Raw genomic sequence first — 19,412 nt, forward strand, 5'->3', positions numbered from 1 at the left:
AACTGACTCCAAAACCCACTGTCCAGATATGCTGTCATTCATGTTGATGGCAAGAAATAAATATTCGTACATGCACATATCCAAGTGCTAAGAAAACAAACTGGATAAAATTACTGAAAGACTGGCAATGAACCCAGAAATAATTTTAAAATAAAATGAATTCTAATTAACACTTGTGAAATGTAATGCAAACTGCAAGATCACACCAACAAATCTAGGCTGGAGTAGTGTGTAAAAGGAAACTGAGATCAAGCTAGTTTCACTGCCTGCTGTATTAATTTCCTACTGCTGCCATAATAAACAATCACAAATTTAGCATTTTAAAACAATATCCCTTTATTATCTCCTCGTTTTGTAGGTCAGGAGGCAAGTTGCCTTTACTAGTTTGTGTGTTTTGAGTCACACAGGCTGAAATCCAAGTGTCAGCAAGGCTGGCATTCCTTTATGGAGAGTCTGGGGATGACTCTGCTTCAAGGCTGTTGGCAGAATTCAGTTCTTGGTGGTTGTAAGACTGTGGTCCTGCTTTCATGTTGGTGTCAACGGGGGGGTCAGTCTTAGCTTCTGGAACTGCCATATTTCTCAGGTTATGGACCCTCTCTCCATCTTCAAACCCTTGAGTTGAATTGAGTCCTTCTCATTTTTCCCTCATAGCTCAGATGGTAAAGAATCTGCCTGCAGTGTAGGAGACCCAGGTTCAATCCCTGGGTCGGGAAGATACCCTGGAGAAGGAAATGGCAATCCACTCCAGTATTCTTGCCTGGAAAATCCCATGGACAGAGGAAACTTGTGGGCTGCCGTCCATGGGGTCGCAAAGAGTTGGGCACAACTGAGCGACTAACACACACACGTCCTTCAGATACTCTCTGATCTATTTTAAAGATTGCCCTTCTGCCTCATCTCTTTTCCTCTTCTTCCAGTCATGTCTCCCTGACTAGCTCTTCTGCCTTCCTCTTCCGTATGTAAGGGCTCACATAGTTACATGGGACCTCTTCAGATAATCTTTGACCATCTACCTAGTTTAATATCAACTCATGTCATTTGCAAAATCTCTTTACAGCACCGCTCAGTGTTTGAATAATCAGAGGACAAGAATCTTGATGGGGGAGGTGGGGGCAGCTTGAAATCCTGCTGATCACATCTAGTAAAGGAAGTATTCAGATGTATTATCATAGTGTTGGTGATAATTCATAAATACAACTTCAAGATTTTTTTTAACTTAAAGGTAATTATTATGAAATTTAAAAATAGGATGTGTCTCCTTCAAATCATTCAAGAGAAATGAGAAAGCAAACTAGATAGCAACATAGATAGAGGAGAACAGAAGGGAGTAAATATCTAACAAAAACATTAGAAAGAAATAAAATTTATTATTAGAGGCAATGTGTGGAAACAAGTGCAGAATATAAATATAAAAATACTAGATGAAAATGTGGAAGGCTATTTAAATAACCACAGAGTGAGAAGCGCTTATGATATAAAATACAGAATCCATGTAAAAGGAGATTGGCTATGCCAAGTAAATAAAGAGAAAACATCTGCATATCAAGAAACAAAAATAAAAGACACAGTGGAAAACTATCTGTTCATGGTTCCTACAAATCCAAAGGAGGGCGGGGGCGGGGGGGGGGGCGGAACTCAGTGGAAAAATAAGCAAAGGAAATGGATGGAGCGTTGACAGAAAAACATACAAAAATTTTTTTTAAACATTTAAACAGCTGTTCAGCTTTACTCATTAGAAGAAAAATAAAGTTTGAAACAGAGTTTCTATCTTTAGCCTGTCGGAGTAGTGAAATGAAAAATGCCTGATGTGTATTTTGTAAAGGAAACATCTCTTTCATTGCGGCTGAGAGTTAAGATGCATAAAACCTCAGAGCAGGCTGACTGAGCAATCTCTCTCTCTCTTTTTTCTCTTTTTAAAAGAAACTATTTTAGAGCAGTTCTGAACTTATGGAAAAGTTGTGAAAACGTCTGCAGACACCTCACACCTGATTTCCCCTGTTATTAGTATCTTCTATAAGTATGGCACATGTATCACAACTAATGAACCAGTATTGATGCACTGACCGCATCACACATTATTAAGATTTCCTTATTTTCTCAAACATCCTTTTTTCTGTTTTAGATGTATCAGCTAACAATTTTAGTTAGTCAGCATGCCTCCTTAGGCTTCTCTTGGCTATGGTGTTTTCTTAAAACTTCCCTGGTTTTTGATGACTTTGGCAATGTTGAAGAGTACTGAACAGGTATTTTGCATAAAGCCCCTTAGTTGGGATTTGCATTTTTTTTAGATTATTAGTCTGGGTATGTATTTTTGGAAAGATGATTGCAAAGACAAGAAGTGTCATTCTCATGATCTCATATTAGGCAATGTACTATCAACACAACTCACTACTGCTTCCCATCTCAGTCCCCTGACTCAAATGGTTGGTCAGGTTTCTCCACTATGACTCCTGACCCCTCCTGGTCATACTGTGTTTTTTAAAAGAGAGTCACTTTATGCTGCCCATATTAAGGAATGGAGACTGATGCTCTCCACTCCTTAAAGATGGAGTAGTTATAGAAATTACTGCATTTGGAATTCTTTAGTGCGGGAGGTTTTTCTATTCTTTTCCATTTTCTTATTTAGTATGCCATTTATTTACATCAGTACAGGCTGATGGATACTTATTGTACACTTCAGGTTATAATTTGATACTACTTTATTCATTGTGTTGCTAAGATGTTTACAAATTTGGCCATTGAGAACTCTCTTCATTGGTTCCTGTGTCCCATTTATATATTCCTATCATTGAGGCTTTTTAAAATTTTGAGCACTTTTTAAGAAAATTTTTACTCTAAAACTATAAAATGATTCAGACTCATTTCATATACTTTCTGCCCAATCATAAAATCAGCCATTTTCCCAAGGATGCTTGGCTCTATTTATTGGAGAATGGTATGGAAACCAAGACTCGGGTGCCAGGTACATTGATGCTACTGTTATGCGAAGCACACTGATTGAAACGACCCACCCTGGCCAGGCACCACAGTAACCATTTGCTTGAGCTGTTTTATGACAGGAGGTCCTGCTAAGGAATAGGGAACTAATTAGCCTCCACCAACCAGAAGAGTTCAGGAAAGGTCAAAAGGAGACACCACCTGTCCGACCACCTCCCAGAATCCTTCTCTCTGGCATCCATCTTGGCTGAACAAGGTGTGCACCACCAGGAAGGACTCTGAGTCAGAATGACTGACTAAGGACAACCTGGAAACTAATCCCATCACCATAAAACCCAAGACTGCAAGCCACATGGCAGAGCAGTTCTCCTGGGTTCCCTCACCCTCCTGCTTTCCTAATAAAATTTCTTGCTTTGTCAGCACATGTGTCTCCTCGGAAACTCATTTCCGAGTGTTAGACAAGAGCCCAGTTTTGGGCCCTGGAAGGGGTCCCCCTTCCTGCAACACTGCTGAGGTGTAGTTCTTTCCAGGTCCTCTCAGTTGACATGAACAGAGCAAGAAAATGTGTGTGTACACTAATTCACATGTATAAACATAGCTGTAAATATTTCTACGTGTAATCATCTGTGACTACAATCAACTAAACATGAATTTATACTGATGTCTCCAACTGTACTCAATTACCATGCTATTTACCGCAGCATCCTATTTTATCAGTGACAACAATGCCATTTAAAAATAAATACATATCCAACAATTTCAATCATACAGACCAATTCATACACGTACAAAATGACATGCAAAAACATATTGACTGTAGCACTGTGATAACAGTCAAGATGTGAAAATAAGAAATATTTTTAATTTCAGTAGAAATCAAAATAATGCTAATTGAGGCAGTATCTTGTGTTACATAAGAGATTTTCAAGGCTGAAAAACACTGATAATACTCAGTAAACTGATGTCACCTGTGCTGTTCAGACTATAAGTCCATAAGAGACTTCTGTCGGAATGTGAAAATGTACATCGAATATTTAAACATACATATGCTTTTCAATCAACAAATGAATTTCTAGGAATTTATGTCAAGGAATAATCTGGGATTTTTGAAGGCTTACCTATAAAACTAACTGCTACAAAGTCAGTCACATCTCAGTCACACATGGTCACGATAAGATACAACCTTGAGTTCAACAATAGGATTTGGCTAAATATATCCTGGTAAAGCCATATAATAGGTATAATACTATAGTACTTAAATTACAATTTTTAAAGAAATACAAACCTTGGATAAGAAGAATATCAGAGGATGACTGCATTATTGTAAGTCCTAAGAGAAACATCACAAAAATTACATAATGTAGGGTTTATTTTCAGAGAAGGCGATGGCACCCCACTCCAGTACTCTTCCCTGGAAAATCCCACGGACAGAGGAGCCTGGTAAGCTGCGGTCCATGGGGTCACAAAGAGTCAGACACGACTGAGCGACTTCCCTTTCACTTTTCACTTTCATGCATTGGAGAAGGGAATGGCAACCCACTCCAGTGTTCTTGCCTGGAGAATCCCAGGGACGGGGGAGCCTGGTGGGCTGCCGTCTATGGGGTCGCACAGAGTCAGACACGACTGAAGTGACTTAGCAGCAGCAGGGTTTATTTTATTTGTAAAAAAAAGTGTATGTTTTATATGTACGCATACATACATACACACACACTTACATATATATCCCTATGTACGTGTGAACAACCATTACCTTTGAGTTTAGGAGTTATAAGTCATTTTAAATATGAAATATAACTTTCTGTTATAAAGAGATTTTTCATTTTATAGATACTTGCTTATAAAAATTTTAAAGATTTCATCATGTGCACATATTACTTTTGCAATTAGCATATACATATGTGCAAAGAAGAAAATCTTCAATAAAACATAAATAAAGGACTATGAGTGATTATAGTTTTCACAATTCTATTTTTATTTCAATATCTTTTAAAGGAAATAAAAAAGTGTAACAGCCTCAGTGATTTATAATTTTTTCCTCAAATTTTAGGTTTGGGTAATCATTTCCATTTTTAAAAGTCTGTAGTAAGAACCTGAACCTGAATGGAAAAATCAGTTGCAGGTAATAAGGCTGGAGAGGACAGCCAGGAAGCCACAGGGAAACAATCATAACTCCATACTCTGCCAGCTGAGTGGGAATTAGGTCAGTCAGCACACCCACAAGTCAATACTCCATTGGAGCAAAAATCTAACTTGTCAGAATCCCATCAGCAGGCTCACTCGTGGCCCCTTTGTAATGCTGTAGGGCCTCTTTGCTTCCTATCTCAGTCTGGCATCTTAGTCCCTCATTTCTCTTTCAAATGAGCTCTCTTCTATTAAGAAAGGCATTTTGACTTTTTATTTTTCCTTTTTTTTTTTTTTCAATTTCAGCAACAGTAAAGCAGACAAATGACCTTAGGTATACCAGCTTGCCTAAAGAGAGGGAACCATTCCCTCAGGATGAAAAAGTAAATGATATGATTATATAAATTACTAAAAAACATTCCATCTAATAGGTTACAAGGATGCCTGAATCATGTATCAAAGATTGATGTCTGCAATGTCATGAATATCCTAACTTGTGGTGATGGAGCAGAATTTAGTACTGGCATATCTGATACCATCTCTAAAGTTGTCAGTTGGGCCTCACACACACACACACAAACACCCTTAAACACACCCTTAAAGTTGAAAGATGCAGACTTTCAACTTTAGCAGAAACATTTGTTATCAAATTTCTGCAAGAATAGAGAGCATTTTGTTTTGGGCATTATTGGTATTAGTACTGCATATAAAAGAATGTGGCCACAAAAAGATATGTTATTTTTAAATCCTCAATGGGACTTTAAAGCAATCTCAAATTATACGTATCATTCAGAACTGAGGCCATCTCATCTCTTCACAGTGTTGGCAAGGACAGCATTAAAATACTCTGTCTTCAGTTGTGGTGTGTACTTATTGTAGATAAATAATATTTTTAAAATTCTACACTCAAAAGTCTATCAGACACACATGCACACGTGCACGCACGCATACACACACACACATTGGCTTCCTATTAACTAACAGTACCCTCATTATTGCAAGGAGAAGTAGCAATAACCTTAGATATGCAGACAACTACAACCTAATGGCAGAAAGTGAAGAGGAACTAAAAAGCCTCTTGATGAAGGTGAAAGAGGAGAGTGAAAAATCTGGCTTAAAATTCAGTGTTAAAAATCTAAGATCATGACCTCTGGTCCCATCACTTCATTACAGACTTTATTTTCTTGGGCTCCAAAATCACTGCAGATGGTGATTGCAGCCATGAAATTAAAAGATGCTTGCTTCTTGGAAGAAAAACTATGACAAACCTAGACAGCATATTAAAAAGCAGAGACATCACTTTTGTAACACAGGTCTGTATAGTCAAAGCTACAGCTTTTCCAGTGGTCATGTATGGATGTGAGAGTTAGAACATCAAGAAGGCTGAGCACCAAAAAATTGATGTTTTCATACTGTGGTGTTGGAGAAGACTCTTGAGAGTCCTTTGGACAGCATGGAGATCAAACAGGTCAACCCTAATGGAAATCAACCCTGAATAATAGTTGGAAGGACTGATGATGAAGTTAAAGTTCCAATACTTTGGCCACCTGATGTGAAGAGTCAACTCATTGGAAAAGACTCTGATGCAGGGAAAGACTGAGGGTACGAGGAGAAGGGGACAACAGAGGATGAGACAATTGGATGGCACCATTGACTCAGTGGACATGAGTTTGAACAAGCTCCAGGATATAGTGAAGCACAGGGAGGCCTGGAGTGCTGCAGTCCATGGGGTCATAAAGAGTCGGACAGGACTGAGTGACTGAACTGAACTGATGCTAACATATGATAATAGTGCCAAAACAGAAAATTCACACCTGGTGCTTTCCCCAGCTTCTAAATGACAAACATTGGCACTCAAACACCAGTTCAATAAGTTGTGTTTCTACAAAGTGAATAGATTAGCAAAAAGAGATAAGTTTCCAAGGCCTTCCTAAAACCTTTTGGAAATAAAAACAGAATCAGAGCAGATCAGGGAAAATACTTTGTTATTTTAAAGAGATCAGAAAAAAATTTAAATCTTTACACAGACATAGGGCTAAACTTTTTTTTTTTTTTAATGGTGACTATTTGACAATTCTTATTCTTGTCCTGTGATATGGGATATCTTTGCAAGGTTTTCCAAAAAAAGACAACTGAATGGGAATCTCCCAGTTGATATCAGACATTCACTTGGTGGGAAAGTTGAGCTTCGGCTAGTTTTGCAACGGCTGTGTTGAGGGTAGCGAGTTAGAAGCATGACGTCTAGCTCTTTAGCATTTCATTCACAAGGCCATATGCATAGTTTTTAAGGTTTATAAAACACTTATATGCATACTCACATCTTAAATATATCCTAACAAACTTCTGAGAGTAGAAAAGACATTTAACATTAATATCACTTCAGATACATTGAGGAAATGGGAGGCACACGTAAGCTCCTGGATGGGGCTTGCCTGGAGCCAGGAAGTAATAAGCATCAGAGTCAGGACACAGGCTTCATTTTTTGATATTAAAGTCTCTGTTCTTTCCAACGTATTAAACAATTCTGAATGCTCAGCAATGCGTGCTTACAAGGTTTTGCCCAACTTTTAAAATCAGAGCTCTAGGGTACAAATCTTAGGGAAATATGTATTTAATCAATTTTACAAGGGGGCTTGTGTAAGACTAAGCATGTTACCATGTGATAAAATCATTTGTCTTTTTTTTTCCAGAGGTCATTTTTAAAACACATAAAACATGATTTTATGAAACAGCAAGTATGTTTTCTCACTTTGAAAGAAGTTTCAATGGGGGCATATGATCATTGACAAATGAGGCGTCTAGGTCTTTCTGAACACTGACAAATCCTGGGATGTATAAGAAATTTAATGTTACAAACTCTGAAACCTTCTCGGGTAAAGTCTGTAGATGTTTGAATAACTATGTCAAGAAAATGAGAACAAACAACAAGAAAAAAAATCAAAGCCAAGATTTCTTTTTTTCAATGACTAGCAAATCATACTCTTTTCTTCTGCATGGATTTTTCAAACCTGGCAGCATTTCCTTTCTTTCTAGTCTACCTCAGGATGATTTATGAGATCTCTGAAGTCTGGCTCAAGATGAAATACTTGTTGGGCAATTAAATATTTAGAGGTGTGAAGTTTGAAGCTCAGGTACTTGTCTACATGTGTAGAAGAGCTTGTGACTTGTCTCATTTAATTGGTTTCATTCAACAAACATTTACATGCCAGGCACAAACTCATGCACTTGAGATATAAAGAAAAATGGAACACAGCTCCATCCTTCAGAAATTCACAACACAGGGGTAGACACGTAAAGACACATAGAAGGACCTATGCGAGTGGAGGATCTGAGGGCAGGGACTTCGACTTTGTTGGCTGCTGAATCCTGGAACCTAGAGGAGCACCAGGAACAGAGAGAGGCTCAACAAAGATTTGTGGAGTTAAGACTTTGAGAAACAGTAATTTCTTGTCCAATTATCAGACTGTTACTAGACATGATAAGCTTTTCTCACTTTCCTGTGTGGTGTATACTTTTGGCCTCTATATGCATTGCAGAGCCTTGTAGGTGACTTTCCAAAATGCAGTTCAAATAGCATTTGACTCTTTTGACTGCGGGCTCCTATCCCCAATAACCATCACTAAGTGTTTTTTCCTCCTCTTTCATATGATCTTCATGAACATCACAAACTATCACTGAATGAGGTTTTCAGGCAAATGGATCTTCTTCGAACAGTACTCTTTATTTAAAACACAAGAATGGAGATATTGCCCAGTAATGAGACACTTACTAAGGAATCAATTATAGGCTTTTTGCTTCTCTTTACTGGAAGATAAAGTGATGAAATTATGCTTACCCTGTATGATGGATGCTGTAGTGAGGCTCCTAGATTCCTTTCAGGACCAAGACTCATTCCTCCAGTGGCCAGAATCGTTGGCAACTGATGGCACTCGTAGAATTGTCCTTGTTCAAGGTTATGCCCGCTCCCCAGAGACAGCCCACACTCTGTTGCTTGTACATGCATTAAGTTGGTGCAAAAGTAATTTCAGTTTTGCATTGCTGAACTTTTCCATTTGATATTTGAATACATTCTTAAATAAATGTGGTTATGTTATATATAATTTTAATGCATATTTCTTGCTTTATGTTTTTTTGCTAATAAGTTATTACTTGCTGTCTATTTTATATGTATTTTAGACTATGGAAATGATATTAGACAAAAGGCAAGTTTTGATATTAGATGATATGAAAACCAATTTTCTTTTTCAAGTTAAAAATGGGTCCTAAAGTAACAGAGACAACTTGCCACATTAACAGTGCATTTGGCCCAGGAATTGCTAATGAACTTACAGTGCAGTAGTGGTTCAAGCAATTTTGCAAAGGAGATATGAGCCTTGAAAATGAGGAGCACAGTGGCTGGCCATTGGAAGCTGACAACAATCAACTGAGAGCAATCACTGAAGCGGATCCTCTTACAACTACATGAGAAATTGTCCAAGAATTCAGTGTCGACCACATTATGGTCATTAGCATTTGAAGCAAACTGGAAAGGTGAGCACTTTCCACACATGGTTGCCTCATGAGTTGACTGCAAAATAACAAACCTTGTCATTTTAAAGTCTCATCTTCTCTTATTCTGCGTAACAGCAACAAACTATTTCTCGATCAGATAATGATATGAAACAAAAAAAGTGGATTTTATAAGACAGCCAGATTTTATAAGACAGTTCTTGCACTTCCTAAAGTCAAACTTGCACCAAAAGGTCACAGTCACTCTTTGGTGGTTTGCTGCTGCTCTGATCCACCACAGCTTTCTGAATCCTCGCAAAACCATTTCATCTGAGAAGTATGCTCAGCAAATTAATGAGACACTGGAAACTCCAATGCCTGCAGCTAGCATTGGTCAACAGACAGGGCCTGATTCTTTCCCAAGGCAATGCCCGGCCACATGTCGCACATCCAGTTCTTCAAAAGCTGAATGAGTTGGTCTATAGAGTTTTGCCTCCTCTTCCACGTTCACCTGTCCTCTCACCATCACTTCTTCAAACATACTGACAACTTTTTGCAGGGAAAATGCTTCCACAACCAGCAGGATGCAGAAAATGCTTCCAAGAGTCTGTCAAATCGTGAAGCATGGATTTTTATGCTACTGGAATAAACAAACTTATTTATCATTGCCAAAAATGCTTTATTGTATTGGTCCCTATTTTTATTAATAAAGACGTGCCTGAGTCGCTAGAATAATTTAAAATCTAGGATCTGAAACTGTAATTATTTTTGCACCAATCTAAGACCTCAAGGCAGGATGTCTTTGAAGGGCCATCCTCACCCAGAGCCCACTGTGGGACCATATGAGGCTTTCACTGGGACTGCATGGATGCTCAACCTCTTCCTCTACCCTCCTGTTCCCTTCACTTCCTCACAAGTGTTCCAAAGAGTTCTCCCCAATAAACCTCTTGCACACACATCTGTAGTTATCCCATACCTATATCCCAGACAATCCAACCTTGTATTAAGTTTGTATATGGTTTTTGCATAACTATAATGAAGTCACTTCATACCCCAGGACTTGGATTTTATTCTAAGCATAACAAGAAAAGATTGAAGTGGGTGAACTACAAGGACTCCCTACCCATTCAGTTTTATGAGTCTACCATTCAAAAATATTATTATGAGACACATGAGTGGTAAAGTCCATAGACTTCTTGGAAGAAAGAAATCATGATTATTATCAATCTTGTTGGGGAGAATTTGGCCAATACTGTTCAAATCCAATTTTCATATCAAGATGACACAAAAAATACCTCCAAAAGACAGTCCTCTAACAATTTCATTTCTGATTTGTTGAGCTGATATATAAAGGAGATTTCCTTGACTCGAGCAAGAAATGACAGAACTGGCTAGTAAGTATCTCACGTGGAGCTTAGCGAAAGCATGGGGAAACAAACGTAAAAATGGAACAGAATCAAGATGGCGAGAATCCAAAAAGTCCTCTCAACAGTTACATACTTTGGACCATATTGCGCAATGCAACTGCAATCATCGCTATTATAAAGCTACCAAGAGTCTCCTCGCCCCCAACTATCTTTCACTGGACAAGCACTATGTGCTAGGCATTACTGAGTCCTACTTAATCATGAAAAATAACTTGGCAAGCTTGTTTTCTTCTCCATTTTTGAAGATGGTAAAAATGGAGTCGGAGAGGTTCAGTCACTGGCCCAAAGGTCCATGACCAGTGACTGCTTGAGCTAGGATTTAAGCTGAATCTGTCTCCATGACTTATTCTCCTTCTTCTTAGCTGTACCACTTCCTGGAGGTCAGCATCCAAGCCAAGAAAATATACTGAGAGACAAGAAAGTACCAAAATAAAAATACCATGTCACAGAGGATCCTAAAGTGATTCATTTAACCAAAAACACTGGAATCTCAGTAGTCAAATACTATAGTCTGATTGGGATAAGCTATGACAGCCCTTTTAGACAGTTTAGTTTGGATACACTACAGACTTCATAAGATCTTCATCAGAGAAAAGGTGGTGTGTCCTTGCAGGGATACACATGTGTGCATGAGGAACGGAAACTCAACCTGCAGTATCTTCTCAGTGTCTGGCACAGAATAGATATATGATAAATAGTGATTGAATCGTTGAAGATATGGCTTACCACTGGGTCTCTGGGTATTAGCACCATAAAGATACTCACTCAAATAATGGTTACAACTTGACTGATGAAGGAATGGAAAGACAAAAACACAAAACTGTAGAATGTTCTTTAATTGTTCATACTCAACTTTAGCCAGGTAAGTTCTCCTTGTATTTTGGTCAGAAAGTATCTTTCTCAGAAATATCCTCCTTCATCCCTTCCTGAACTCTCAGGAGATCAGGTTGTTCACTCATGGATTCCATTGCATTCTGGACATTTGTCAGTGCTCAAAGTTTGTAATTATATATTTGAGTCAATATTTCACTAAACTGTTAATCTTTAAAGTTCCTTTAAAGGCTGCACACACCATTTTCTTTTACCTATTATATCTCTGGAAATGAGCACAATTTCTATCACATAGATTGCACTTAAATATTTATTGAATAGTGTATGGATGGGTGTATAAGTACTGAGTGAACAAATGGAGAAAGACAAAAAGAGACAGAAAGGAGGAGGAAATGAAAAAAGAGGGAAAAAAAGAAGAAGAAGAGAGAAGAATCAGGGAAACCAAGTAGGCCTATTGCTTTTCTTACCACTTGGTAAAAATGAAAAAGTTGCAAAGGATCTAAATCTCAGTGTAAAAAATAAATAAAACAAAACACAGAAAGAAGATGCAAGACAATGATAGAGGACAAAGAGGAGTTTGGAAAATGATGCTTCTTTGAGAAAGGGGGGATTAATTTCATTGTTTGATATACAAGAATGCTTCTTCAATTGGGAACATACATTTGGGAAGTCAAGATTATGGGCTTTCCAGGTGGCGCAGTGATAAAGAATCCACCTGCCAATCCAGGAGATGCAAGAGACATAGGTTCAATCCCTGGATCTGGAAGGTCCCGTGGAGAAGAAAATAGCAACCCATTCCAGTACTCTTGCCTGGGAATTCCCATGGACAGAGGACCCTGGTGGGCTACAGTCTGTAGGGTCACAAAAAAGTCAGACATGACTGAGCAGCTGAGCATGCATGCACAAAGTCAAGTCTGGGGAGGTAGTTTAGAAAGGGGGGTGCCTGCCTGTAATACTTGATCCTGTTCACAAACAAATACTGATGTGGAGGGACTGACATTTGTTAATTTGGAAAGAACAGTTGCTAGCCCCCCAAAAGAAGTTAGTCAAAAAATGGTCAGAGATCCAGGGAGGCTAAAGAACAGTCAGGGAAGCCAAGAGTGGGAGAGTTTTAATGAAAGCAGCCATCCTTAGTGATGTCAAAGGCAAGAGCAGGGTCAGGGAGAAGAGCTGGCTCCCTCACCTTCCTCATTAATCATGTCTGCTATTAAATTCAACAGGAAGCCTAAAATGTAAAATGAGTTTTTGTCCATATTTATTTTGTATAGCTATTCCCAGCTGATATGCAAAATCATATCATATTTTCTCCTGAGTGCCTTTTTTTTTTTTTTCAGAAATTCAGAAGGCTAATTTGGAACACTGGGAATGTATTGGCCCTCTTTAAAGGTTTACATAAAATTCAGTCTTCAAAATAGATCCTACCTCTGACACTCACAGGTGATGGATTTACCTTACCCTGCCTGGTAAGAACTACAGCCAGGCTTCACCAGTGATGGGTTCAAGGCTCTAGAAGCTCCACTCAGAAACGCACAATGATCGGCGCCAAACGCAGTTTCTCTCACTGTCTGTCTCTTCCCACCTGCATCAGAGCTCCAGAGGGACTGGGCCTTCCTGGTAAAGAGTCTGAATGTGAAGTCCAAAGGAGCTTCTGCAAACACAACAAGCACCCCAGGAGCTCTGCACGTGCACTGCAGTTTGCACCACAACTGGATTTGCGCAGAACTCACATTTGTGCACTTGCCTTTTAGAAAGCTTCATCAAATCATACACGTATTTTAGCAAAGGGGAGGTGCTTTCATCAAATGTCTAGGAATAAGGAAAAGCCTACTTTTTTCCTTATTCATGCTAAATATCATACCGTGTGAAAGCCTGAACACCTCAATAATGAGCACAAATAAGCATCTAGTGGATTATGTATTTATTTGTGGAGCTGCCTTTTCGCTTGGGAGTAACTGGTGAATAATATTTCTCTCCTGATTCAGCACCACCAGGGGTAAGAAACCTTTCCATTTAATACTGGAATGGTTTCCATTTTTAATATTGTAGAGCCTCAATTTTATTTACTCTTTATTCAATCATTCATCACACCAGCCTTCCACCAAAGTAACAATGGTTTAAACTTTATAAGGTACGAAACAGAACTGAACACTGTAATTCCTTAAAAACGATACGCAACATGTGCATAGCTGTCCATCCTGCTGTATCACTGTGTCTTGTCACATCACACTCCTGCAATGTGTGAGCTGAAAGCAGAGTGGTCCTGGAAGGCTTTTGTGGTGAGTATGGTCCTCAAGTTTCACTTTGATGCTGAGATATTCAGATGCTTCATTTTATACTACATTTCTTGAATACTCCTTTTATTTTTGGAGAGTAGGATTTTAAATTAGAAGGAAAGTTCCATTAAAATCCCATCTAGGGTGCTTTCAGCACTTTTGTTCTTGCTTCTTAAAAATATATTCCTTCCATAACACCTGGCCTATGCTTCCACATCCCTACATTTCCTAAAGCTTATCAGTTAAAGAACATGCATATAAATATGTGTGTGTGTATAAGGGCTCTACATTCTCGATAACAAATCCTCTGAAGATAACCCAAGCCTCACTTGTATGCTGAATGGCACATTAAGGTTTATAAGACAGTGGTGGGAGTACTTCTTTGGGTACATTTCTAATGACTGTGATGCTACCACAGCTAAGAGAGGAGAACAGAGCAAATCCTCTGTTTGTTTAAGCTGATAATACTTGTGCTGGCTCAGTGCAGCCAAAGCTCATTGAGAAGTTTCTTGGCTAGGATTCCTTGACTCAGCACCCAAGCCACTTCCAATTATCTCCAAAATGTGGCAATAGTTGAACGCAGAGAGGTGTTGGATGTGATCGGACAGTGAATGGCCTGATGAAGAACAGACTCCTGAGTGGCCTGAAAGGAAACACTTCATTAGCATGCCTAAAGGATCCTCTCCACAAAGATAGGAGTGAGTTAGTACATGTGAGGCTGTCTTGCTGAGAGGTTTTACTCTCCGGGTCTTATCGCTTCACTCCTCTCGTCCTTGTTCTGTAAAGTGAGATGACACGTCTCTCCTGCCAAGTTTAAACTACTGTTTCTCTGCCCTCCTGCAAAGCACTAAAATGAGCATTATCCTTTCAGTCTCATCCCAACCAATTATGCCTTCCTCTGTTTCCCCACCTCATCTCCTGCCCCGTATTATGGTTCTTGGCTAGCCTCCTTCCCAGTTCCATGTTCCCCGAACACGTTACATCTGGTTCATACTCTGCCTCTTCAATCCTGAACACTCACTCCCAGATGACTTCTGTCTGCCTTTAAACTACCCGGTCAAGAGGCAGCTCCTTAGTACCACACTTTTTTTTCCCTTGTACATAAAAACATTGGCTATACATGCTACAGTGCAGTCACTAGTTGGCTTTTGATATTTTTGCAGCTTCAAATAAAACACCTAGACCTCTGACAACCAGCTTCATGTTCTCCAGCTTTCGAACTCCCTCACTTACAGCACACTGACTCTGGAGGTTGAGCCCCTTCCCTCATGTCCTACTCCTTTATCTGCCCAACTTAGGTCCTTTATTTGATTCCCTTACTCTTTCAACCAATTCTTTCCATCCTAGTGTTTGCCAGACATCACTCACCCCTGGGAACCCAGTAGTAAGTAGTATAGACAGGATACCTCAACTTGCAGAAGGTACATTCCACCACGATAACGTAGAATCCTGGAATCACTTGATTTCTCTCTATCACATCCTTCTGGAAAAAAGAAATTTATCCAAGACTATGCTGAACATTTGTTCTTTGTTTCCAACCCTGATGCCTGAGTGCTATTAGAGAAGACACACTTCAGAGCAGTATGGAGTGAGGTCACCATTTGGTTAAACAAAATCAAATCAAATAATTTGTCTAGTAGGACTGTCATAGGATATAACAGTAATCACTCTTGATGTCCTGAATCCCACACAGAGCCCAAAAGAGTCCTGAGATGATAAAATAATGGTGGCTACTATTCATTACAGTGAGAATTGTGTAACAGATGCCCTGTGGGAAAGGCTCCCTGTTGCCTATGCCCTTCTGTGCCTCCCTCACCTAGCACCATGCCCGGCACACAGAAGGTGCTAATGGAAACTTGATAAATATATCTGTACCTCATAGATGAGAAAACTGAACCAGAGAGAAGCTCAGTAACTCTCCCAAGACCACACACTAGAAAGGACAAGCCAGCAACCTGAGGACTGGAGTTCTAGACCACCTCGGTCTTCAGGCCACTGTTCTGAATTCACGTTTCTTCAGCACCTCATCAGAGTCACTACCAAGAAGGATGGGAAGCCCAGGGAAGGTCAGGGCTGTGTGCATTTTGCTGTTTTATAGTATCACTGCCATTTGAAAGGAAAGAAAAAAAGAGTAAAGGAGTGAACCAATAAATAACATGGACAACTGAATCTCTGGAGAGAGATAAAATGGAGAAGGGGTATTAATTCTCTCCAATTCTGAGGAGTAATCGTGGCTAAATAATCTGCCCTCCAAGACCGATGCCCTGTCCTAAGTGTTTTCTCTGTCTTGCCACATTTTAAGGCAGTTATACTAAGCACAGGACTTCCCTGGTGGCTCAGACAGTAAAGCGTCTGCCTTCAATGTGGGAGGCCCAGGTTCAATCCCTGGGTTGGGAAGATCTCCTAGAGAAGGAAATGACAACCCACTCCAGTATTCTTGCCTGGAAAATCCCATGGACAGAGGATCCTGGTAGGCTACAGTCCATGGGGTCGCAAAGAGTCAGACACGACTGGGTGACTTCACTTTCACTTTCTTTTACTAAGCATAGAAGGTCCAATATATCTAAATAACCCACTTAAGAACACTTAGCCTTTGTGTTTCAGATATTTCAAGAAAGAAACAGGTTTTGAGTAAATAAATCCCATTTTCATGGTTAAAATTGCAGAGACTTCTGAAGGATAAAATGTGCCATTTTCATCATGTTTTTGAAGAGACACAGCAAAGCTGGTGTGATCTGGAAAGAGAGCAACATAATCTGAAATGTATGCTATGAATGTCTTAAAAATGTGAAATATCCACTATAATTCTGCTGCTTCCTATTACAGAGTTTAACATCCTACACAGTTAGTGTTGAAAGCTGAAGCCAAAGAGACAGAAGTCTCAACCTGAGGTAGAAGCCTCGATTTATGGAGATGCTGTTATAAAGAATTTGTTTCTTGAGTTTGGGTGTTAGAATATTTTATCAGTTTATGTGGGTCTGTGATGTGGCTGAGGTGATGTGCACAAAGGGGATAATGGACAAGATATAAAAAGGGAGCCTGTGGATGGAAAGGAACGTGCGGTCAGAGAAGACGGCGTGAAATGAAATCTTCATTTCCCAGAGCAAGAGTTGGCCAGCTCAGCTATATATTAAATCCACCTGGGCCACTGCAAAAACTCCAGATAAACAAGCCCTGCCCTAGACTGCTGAACAGAGACTCTCTAGGAGTGGGGCCCAGTCATCAGTATATTATCAAATTCCCCAGGAAATGTCAGAGTTAAGCCAAGGTTGAGACCCACTGTTCCCACACCTCTAATGGAGACAGCTATTAGAGAGTGGGGGTTACAGGAGCTCATTTATGCAGTGATGAATGTATTCTTTCATCTTCTGCATGCTCCCTAGATAACCTTTTGTTCTCCCTTACTTTCTTCTATTTCTCTTTCACGTTACATTTAATTTGTTCATGCTCACTTTCTTCATCGGTTTTACTCTCTCTCCATGCAAACAGTCCATATGGAAATGATTTCTAAGCTGAAATTACTACTTCACTTTACATAGGTATCTCGTCCAGATTTTCAACCAAAAAAATCTTCTCTGGCACTTCCTCTACTGAAGCCTTTCCTGGCACCTGGGGGTTCTGATTCTATTACAAAGCCAGCTGTTTGGAAGCAAGCATCCATTAGAGCACATCAAATGATAAAAGAAGGCTGAAATAGCTTCAAATTTCCTTTACATCACCTTGTTCTTGAAACCAATTACAGTCACACTATCACAAGCTGGGCCCTGAAATCTACCAATAGTTATGAATTTTCTCTGATGCTATCTCTCCCTTTTCTTTTCTTGAAAAGGTTTAGCAGATAAATAGACTCTCCTGTCTTGCACCTCAGAATCTACAGGGTGATTTTTCTTTTTCTGATCCAAGATGATTCAGCGTCACCATTATTAGCACTTGTTTTACATGCCAGGGAATAAAAGAGGTTGGCTTTGCCAGGTCATGAACCTTGTTTTATGAAATCTATGGCTTATTAACTATATAAAACTTGATTTCTTTTCCAGGAAAAAAATTTAACCATGGGCAGAGAGAAAGTACACATGATGTAATTTAGCTGTGCAATAAATTAAGTTGGCTTAATTTAATGATCAATTATTAATGAATTAGTAACAGACAAATACATTCCATAGATTATCCCTAAACTTCCTTGTAGCTAATAATGATAGCGTCTTTCCCACTGAACATTTTATATGAGCTGCTAACAAGTTGCCAAATTAGCGAATTTAAGTTTCATTACCTTTTGATTTCCCTATCTGCCTTGCAATGAGAGATCTAATGAGCAAAGAAGTGGCCAGGAGTAGGCAGTGAGAAAGAGAAGAAAAATAGAAGCAAAAAAGACTACGGAACATAGAAGCAAGCACATTCCAAGCCCCACAAGCCAAGTTACACCAGTGAGGACTATGTCACGGCCTTCTCTCTCTATCAAAAGACTTCAATGTATATTCGCCTCATGAACCAAGACAATGATGTCTGATACACTAAGGTCCCTGGGGGAAATTTAAGAAGGATTTAAAGACACATACCACAACTCTAGCCATTCTCACTTTCACCAGAATGTTTAAATAAACAAAACAAACAAAAAATGTGGGTCCTTCAAATGAGTCTTCAATGCGGTGAAAATGAGCAGATTATCATTTTACTTCCCTTTGCAGAAATCATCCTTATGGTCAATTTATTAGCCCTACATGAAAATCACAATCATTACTCTGTGCTCAGACCTTGGTTTGACATTCTCTGCTTTCCCACAATGGGTCACCATACTCATGTAATGAACCACATACCATCCTGATCGGCTTTGTTGTATTTTCAAATACTGAAGTCATCCTCAAAGATTTACCATTTTGGAGAACATTAAAGTCAATGAGTCTTGTTATTGGGAAGCAATTTAAGACAAAAAAAAAAAAAAAAAGAAAGAAACATGATGTAAAAGTATTGCATAAAAATAGCACAGCTTACCAGTCCCACTTAGTGTCTGGCACCTGATGAATTATGTGTCCCTGAACTAGGAAGCATCCCTCAGGGCTGACTCTCCATTCCCTAATACCACTAGGAGGGTATGTTAACTGGTTAACCTAGCTATGAAGTTGAAGTGAACAATTTTATGGCCCTATTTAAAGGTCATTCCCAAATTATTAATTCAAAATTATAAACTGCACTGGAAAATGCTGACAATAAACTGAATGTACCATTTGCAACCTAAGAGTCCCAGATCAGTCCCTTTGAAATGATTACACTATTATTTTTAATATGTTTCTGAAGACCACAACCAATTCACCCACTTTGTATGAGCATTGATGTTAAC

General features: G+C 39.2%; 1 protein-coding gene and 1 pseudogene across 1 annotated transcript in view; both read right to left on the reverse strand.

Moving 5' to 3' along the window:
* Nucleotides 1-9,061, reverse strand: part of LOC138424773 (small ribosomal subunit protein eS10-like) — a 57,599-nt pseudogene extending 48,538 nt beyond the window's left edge.
* Nucleotides 1-19,412, reverse strand: part of GRM7 (glutamate metabotropic receptor 7) — a 909,573-nt gene that overhangs the window by 514,064 nt on the left and 376,097 nt on the right. The gene's annotated exons all lie outside the window — the stretch shown is intronic.

Source organism: Ovis canadensis, chromosome 19 (genome assembly GCF_042477335.2).
Source record: "Ovis canadensis isolate MfBH-ARS-UI-01 breed Bighorn chromosome 19, ARS-UI_OviCan_v2, whole genome shotgun sequence".
Taxonomy (NCBI): Eukaryota; Metazoa; Chordata; class Mammalia; order Artiodactyla; family Bovidae; genus Ovis; species Ovis canadensis.